At 36.9% G+C, this 8,224-nt stretch overlaps 1 non-coding gene across 1 annotated transcript; it reads left to right on the top strand.

Annotated features, from left to right (window-relative positions):
- The first annotated feature begins 647 nt into the window (after positions 1-647).
- LOC125164989 (U6 spliceosomal RNA) lies at positions 648-751 on the top strand. The gene has a single exon (XR_007151898.1). It is a non-coding gene; the product is annotated as a U6 spliceosomal RNA (small nuclear RNA).
- Positions 752-8,224: the final 7,473 nt, after the last annotated feature.

Consider the following 8,224-nt stretch of genomic DNA (forward strand, 5'->3'; position numbering starts at 1 on the left):
AATTTGATACTGCTGTATGGGACTCTTTTTATTGATTTCTCTTGCTTGGAGCTACCAAAAATTAAGGTTGCCAAGTGTTTAGGGAGCAATCCTATTGGAGAGGTGGAGTCTTAGTTCAGAGGGTAAAAAGCAGTTTTGACTAGTAACTTTTGGTTGTTTCTTTTTTTTTTTTTTTTTCCTGAAAGCGAACATTGTCAAATCTGCTAATGGATGTCACCTATTGACAAAAGGGATAGAAATAGTCATTTTGTGGTTTATTTGTAGGTTTTGGTAGTAATGTTTTTAACTTCAATTTTCATCAGTTTCCTTTCAAAATATCAGCTGCCGGGGCTGATGTTAGCTGTTCAGTTCTTCTTTTATTTAAATATTTATTTGGGGGATTTCACAAGCTGGGGACGGGCAGAGAGAGGACAGAAGATCTGAATTAGGCTGTGTGCTGACAGGCTGACCACAGCGATCCCAACGTGGGAATCGAACTCACAAACTATGCGATCATGACCTAAGCTGAAGTCTGACGCTCAACCAACTGGGTCACCCAGGTGCACCTAGCTGTTGGGTTCTTCTAACTAGCAGTGGAGCAGAATTGGTCTGACAGTGATTGGGCTGGTTTCTAATAGAAAGAATTATTGACAAAGATACTGAATCAGGTGCTCGATTCGGCAGCACATATACTAAAATTGGAACGATACAGAGATTAGCACGGCCCCTGTGCAAGGATGACACACAGATTCGTGAAGCGTTCCATATTTTTAGCACTGCTAGGAATTCACCCAAGGGATACAGGAGTACTGATGCATAGGGGCACTTGTACCCCAATGTTTATAGCATCACTTTCAACAATAGCCAAATTATGGAAAGAGTCTAAATGTCCATCAACTGATGAATGGGTAAAGAAATTGTGGTTTATATACACAATGGAGTACTACGTGGCAATGAGAAAGAATGCGATATGGCCTTTTGTAGCAATGTGGATGGAACTGGAGAGTGTGATGCTAAGTGAAATAAGTCATACGGAGAAAGACAGATACCATATGTTTTCACTCTTACATGGATCCTGAGAAACTTACCAGAAGACCATGGGGAAGGGGAAGAGAAAAAAAAAGTTAGGGAGGGAGCCAAACCATAAGAGACTCTTAAAAACTGAGAATAAACTAAGGTTGATGAGGGGTGGGAGGGAGGCGAAAGGGGGTGATGGGCATTGAGGAGGGCACCCGTTGGGATGAGCACTGGGTGTTGTATGGAAACCAATTTGACAATAAATTTCATAATAAAAAAAGGAAAAAATAAAGCTACATTTGTGGTAAAAAAAAAAAAAAAGATACTGAATCAGCTGAATATTCCACACATGCTTTTGCATATCTTATTTCATTAAATGTCATTATTTTTTGCCATAGATATACCTCTATCTATCTATCTATCTATCATCATCTATCATCTAGTGGTTGTCTGAGTTTTCCTGTAATAAGAAAATGGTGTGCACTTTATTTTCAAAATACACATAGAAGTATTTTAGATAAAGTATGTATTAGTCATAATTTATTATATTAGAATGTGTTAATGTAATATTTTGTTAAAATAACTGAAATTTTATTTATCGTACGTTGGCTATGGCAGGGTTATGGTGGTGAATATGATTGTGTTAATTTTTACCACGATTCTATGGCTAGGTTTCCATACCTGGTTCTATGTGACTAATAAAGCCATTCAATATTAATAACCACCACAGCATTCTGTTTCAGTAAATAAAACTCATTTCTGTAATTAGGTTTACACTAAAAATGGAATTTGTAAATCATTGTACATGTTTTCTATTACTGTGATTCTTCCAATTAATTCAATAATTATTTTTTTTATACCAGTTGTTTAAACGTGGTTATTTGTGAAGCAATGCTTGTCAAGGATTCTGTAATGGTCATATTTTTAATAAAAAGAAAATAGCTCAGGGTGCCTGGGTGGCTCAGTTGGTTAAGTGTCTGACTCTAGATTTCGGCTCAGGTCATGATCTCACAGTTCTTAGTTCAAGTCCTGCATGGGTCTCTGTGCTGACAGCACGGAGCCTGCTTGGGATTCTCTCTCTCTATCCCTCTCTCTCTGCCTCACCCCCAAAATTGTGCCCTCATTCTCTCTCTCTCTCTCTCAAAATGAATAAATAAACTTTAAAACAATATTTTTAAAAATTAAATAAGTAACTAATAAAAAAAATAATTCAACAATTCTAAGACACACACAGAGCAAATATATCCATATTTCCCTCCTCCCAATCTGTCCTTTTCTCCTGTATCTTTGACACTTATCAAAGTACAAAATATTCTGTGTACACAGAGTTAGTAGCTAAATTATACACCATTCTTAACTGTGGAGTGGAGAGTAAATGGGTCCTTGAGAAAGTACACCGAATATAAAATGTTTGTAACATTTCACTGTTTCCTCTCCACCTCTGATACAATTCAAAAAGGAGTCGTAGATAATAAAAGCCCACTTTGCTCCGCACAAAACATGACGGATGCATTTATCACCCGTATTTCAGGACCGGATGAGACACGATCTTGCTCAAAGGTTTAGGGACTGCAGCAATGTCAACATGACTGCTATGCTGTGAGATAGATTTACTATTAATCCGGATATACTATATTGCGAGTGTGTGCTGAGGGGTAACTCTGACTGGGTAATTAGAACTCCATACTGTGTAAAAGTTTTAAAAAATGAGGATCACTCCTCGACTTTTACGTTATTTTCTGACAGCGTGCAGATAACTTCAGACACCCGCTCAAACTGCCAGAAGAATATATATTTGCTTTCAGTGCCACCCCAGAGAAAGATAAAAACTTGCTTTGAGCATGACACTTATGTGCCAGTCCTTGAGTCGGACAGGCAGGGGTAGCAAGACATGTTAGCTGAAAGTAGCGATCCGGCATATCTCCAAACATGATGTCCCATTTATGTTCAAAATGATGTGGATGGAATCAATTAGGAGAAACAAGTGAGTTCCAAGACACATTTTGAAAAAGCTGCGGAGTTGCTTAGTAACCTGATGTTGTACTTCATTTCCCAACAGAGCTGTAAAGGCTGTCAGAGTTGGTAATGGAGCACTTAAATGAAGCAAATCTCATGTGCTCTGACAAGAACATGCCCATATTAACTACGTCAGGCCCTCCCTGTCAGAAGTGAACATACGTGGTCAGTAAAACACGGAGCATGACAGCGATCGGGGGATATGACTTCAAGTGGCGCTTCGACATAAAAACCCTGTTTATTTTCTTTACGTGCCTTGTGTTGCCATAAATCATTGGGCCGTGTTATCCATCATTACTCGGGAGAAACCTTCATTCAAGTGCATCGTCTTGCCACGCCACTTGCCATTCACAGGATCTTCTCGGGCAGAACTGACTGCTCTCCACACCTTGAACGCTTTGCATTTTAGGATTTCACACGTGAAGTCATAAGCAATGTTGCTTCTCCTTCACCTTGGCCAGGCAGGCAGCCACCTACTCACATAAATGATATCCTTATGGAGAAATTATACTTATCGAATACTTGAAATAATGTGAATATATCCTCTGCAGAGAAAACCAAGCCCATGCACATAAACTACACTATGCATATCATAGTATTTTTAAAAGTATTATTTATGAACATTTGAACCAAGGATCTAGAACAGCCTATCTATTTTTGCTTTGAATTTATAAACTCTTAATCCTTTATTCTAATTTGCCAGAAAGGAAAAACAATTATTGATTGCCATTGGGAGTTGTGTCTTTGGAGGCAAAGGAACAAAAGGAAAGTAGAGACACATTAACTGACTACCTTTATTCGTAAAAACTCATGTGACAGGTCTTGATTTTCAAGTTAAAGATCTAAGGAGAAGAAAATCCCCTATTATCTCCTCCTCAAAGTTATTTGACACATGATCATTAAATTATTAATTCTTGTATCATCTTTGTGAGAAATATTGGGAGCAATCATTATTTTTCTAAGTAGGAGATTTCACAAATTTCTGGTTAATTGGCAAGCATGTCTATGTGAATCTTGGGAAAACCATAAAGGATCACATGTAATGTTGCATTGGAAGATTTTATAAATAGATCCTGTCATCAATTATCTGGTAATAACTGTGAATAAATTTAGTAAAAACGTAGTGAGACAACTTTATTTATTTATGTTCAACATCCCTGACTATGTTTGGACCCATTTCCAACAGTTTTCAAACTTAGACTTTAAGACTAGAAAAGTACCAGTAATATAGCTTTCATCAAGACACATGGAATTAACATATAAGGACATTTCTCCTACAGGTAATCCTTTGAAAAAAGAAGACAGGTAAAGCAAGAAATCAAGAGAGAATCACAAATCCCAGCTTTCTCTAGGGTTGTTGCTTCATATTATGATCATCCTTGAAAAAAAAAAAAAAAGAAAAGAAAATCACACTTCAACAGATAAAAATAATGCTTAACAATGATTTTATTTTTATTATCCTTTGAACATCAAAAATGCAAATGCTATTGAGGCATTAATTGCCACACCAGAGGGTCAAGGTCATTGCAGCCCAACAGTCTAGAAATTATCGATTCTGACATCATTACAGTCTCATTCTCACTGTGATGGAAAAGCATGTTGTAATGTTATCCAGTCTATCAATAAACTTTGCAACTCACTAGTAATTCTTGTATGTTGGCCTACTGCAAGTATTCAGTTTGACCATCTGACCTCAGAGCATATTTTCATTCAACCTGTAAGGCCAGAATGAGCGGAAACCCTTCCATTGGTTGCTCTATTAAAAAGCACCAAAAAGAAAACACCCTTTACCCATCTGCAAATACATAATAAGTACCCTGTCATGAAATATGGACACATGACTTTCTGAGTCATCAGCTAAAGAATTGAATTACTCTGGGGGCGCCTGGGTGGCTCAGTCGGTTAGGTGTCCTGGCTTCAGCTCAGGTCATGTTCTCACAGTTCGTGGTTTGAGGCCCAGGTCAGGCTCTGTGCTGACAGCTCAGAGTCTGAAGCCTGCTTCCAATTCTGTGTCTCCCTCTCTCTGCCCCTCCCCCACTCACACGCTGTCTCACTCTCTCTCTCTCTCAAAAATAAACATTAAAAAAAAAAAAAGAATTAAGCTACTTTGTTACAGTTAGACTCCAAATATGAATATGAAAGTTTTAGAATTAAGTATTAGGTTTGAAGATTGAACAGTTGTTAGCCAACTGCTGAAGGGAAACAAACTGATAATCTGTTGTCCCCTCCAGTTTACAGGTTGACTTGGCCTCAGCCCAATAAAAAAGAGAGACACATATAGACTTTTTTTTATTTCTTCCTTCAAGAAATCCAATCACGCTGGCCTTTTAGTGTGTAACAGCCAATAGACGGAGTGTTTTATCCCACAATCATAGGGCATGGATTTCCTTTTCTGGTAGATTTTTTTGTTCTCCAATTTCTTTGAAAGAAATGCTCTTTTTCCCTCCCTCAATTCTTCCATCATGAGCTGAAACATTGGTAATAGATTCCAGGAGATGTGGGATTTGTTCTAGACTGCTTTCACATGTAGATATGATGAGATGTTTTCATAAAAGTAATATCTGTTGCATTTATAGTGCACCATATACCGTTACATTGATTATTTTCAACTTTATACAAAGCACACAGAGCTGGTTGTTTTAAATGCCACTTTACAAAAGCAGGGCCCATAGCTTTGCGAGTTTAGCTGACATTTCCAAGGCCTCAGAATTAGTAACCATGGAGGTAGAATTGTTACTCTTATCTGTCTGACAACAAAAGTGCATGTCTTTCCTTAGTGTCAGGCTGCCCCTCTTGGGGGGAAAAATTGGAAAGAAAAGGGCATTGTTAGTAAATGCACAAGGTGTGGGAAGGTTGCTTCCTCAAGGTATGTTATTTATTTATTTATTTATTTATTTATTTTTAGAGAGAGAGAAAAAAAGAGAGGGACAGTGCCAGCGGGGTAGAGGAGTAGAGTGAGAGAGAGAGAGAATCTTAAGCAGGCTCCACATTCAAGATGAAGCCTGTCTCAGGGCTCCATTCCACAACCCTGGGATCGCGACCTGAGCCAAAATCAAGAGTCAACCTCTCAACCAACTGAACTACCCAGGTGCCCCAATGTGTGTCATTTCTAATGAAAAAATAAAGCTAGAGTATTTTCATCATATGTGTCCATGTTACATTTGACTAAGTGATCTGAACTTGATTTTAATAAGCTATTATTTCCTTCTCTGGAAATGGCAATGGCTTCTAAATCATGGATCTGTGGTGAGAATTTGAAGAAATAACAAATACAAATAATTAGCACAGTGCCTGGCAAAAAGGAAATGTTCATAGAATTTTAAACATGATTATAATTATGTTTACCTCTGGAGTCAGTCACGGTAGTTTTGAGAGGCTCAATGTGGATTCAGAGGACAAGATCCTTAGCAGCTGCCAGTAGTTACCTGTGCTTTGCCCCATTCACTTTAATGTCTGCACACATGGTCTATGAAGAAATTTGAGATTCAAGGAGGTTAAGTGACATTTAGAAGACCATGTATGTTGTAGATAAGAGTTTTTTTTTTTCAATCCCAAATCTCTTGATTCACAAGTCACCCAGAAAACATCTTACCTTTCCTACATTAGTTTACTAATTATCCTAAATGTTATTTTGTGTAAAGAAAAACCTTGAATGGAATTCCTAAAAAGAAAGAGAAAAAGTTGTATATCAGTTCAGAATATTTGTCATATACCTTTTTTTTGAGAATTAAAGTAGAAAAAGAAGAGACATACAATGCAAAGAATTACAGCTCTATATGTCTTTTCTCAAACCTTTATTTTTAAGAACCAATGCCAGTCGATGGAAAACTACAATATGTAGAAAAAAGAAAATTTAAAAACCTGCATCCTGTAAAATTCAGAATTGGTGTGAATATGAAATTATAAAATATAGCTGTGTTTATTGAATAAAGCAGAAGACATAAATATAGTTTGATTAATTATTTTCCATATATATATATATATATATATATTTTTTTTTTAAGTAGGCTTCATGCCCAGCGTGGATCCATATACAGGACTTGAACTCACAACTATGAGATCAAAACTTAATCTGAGCCAAAGCATAAGAGACTCTTAAAAACTGAGAACAAACTGGGGCGCCTGGGTGGCTCAGTCAGTTGAGTGACCGACTTCGGCTCAGGTCATGATCTCACGGTTTGTGAGTTCGAGCCCCACGTCGGGCTCTGTGCCTACAGCTCAGAGCCTGGAGCCTGCTTCTGATTCTGTGTCTCCCTCTCTTTCTGTCCCTCCCCTGCTCATGCTCTGTCTCTGTCTCAGAAATAAAAAAATAAAAAAAAAATCTGAGAACAAACTGAGGCTTGATGGGGGGTGGTGCGGAGTAGGTGATGGGCATTGAGGAGGGCATCTTTTGGGATGAGCACTGGGTGTTGTATGGAAACCAATTTGACAATAAATTTCATATATTAAAAAAATAAAATAAAAAAAGAATCAAAATGGAACAAACCTACAAAAAAAAAAAAAGAAAAAAAAAACTTAATCTGAGATCAAGAGTCAGATTCTTAACCAACTGAGCCAGCCAGGTGCCCCTACCTAAATTTCTTATATATGGGCATATAAAATGCACCTAGAGAACTTCATGACAATATATTAGGAAAAAGTAGCTCCTCAGCTGATAAAGAATTGGATGAATTACTAATATGATGACAGACTAAAAGGTAAGATGAGGAAAAGAATAGCAATCCTATGCACCCTTATATTCTGACAAATGTTGCTTTGTAGATACATGAATATTATTTTGAGTTTGGGATTGTCCTAGAGGAGGTCATAGCAACACTGAGTGGAATCCAGGCTTGTAATGTATTTTGTTCAGTGCCATATATACATATAAAAAGCAAAACATGATAGATATTTTTCTGTTAAAGTTTAATGTTTTGATTACAGAGTCATTAATTATACTAGGCAAATGAATCTGACTTGAAATAATTAGCAATGATTTTATTTCTAATATGCAGCTCCATGGTGTCATTCATCTCAAAAGTCATCAAGTATGGATATTAGGTCGTGAAATGCAGGTTCTGTTAAATCTAGTATTAATAGGACTAATTATATAATTTGTCTATATTAACTTTGATTTATACCAAAGTATATGAATTTATATTCTTTTTAAAATTTTACATTACCCATTCATGCCAAAGTTATAATAACTCTGTTGGTTTCAAGCTTGTTTAAA

This window comes from Prionailurus viverrinus, chromosome B1 (assembly GCF_022837055.1).
Source record: "Prionailurus viverrinus isolate Anna chromosome B1, UM_Priviv_1.0, whole genome shotgun sequence".
NCBI lineage: Eukaryota > Metazoa > Chordata > Mammalia > Carnivora > Felidae > Prionailurus > Prionailurus viverrinus.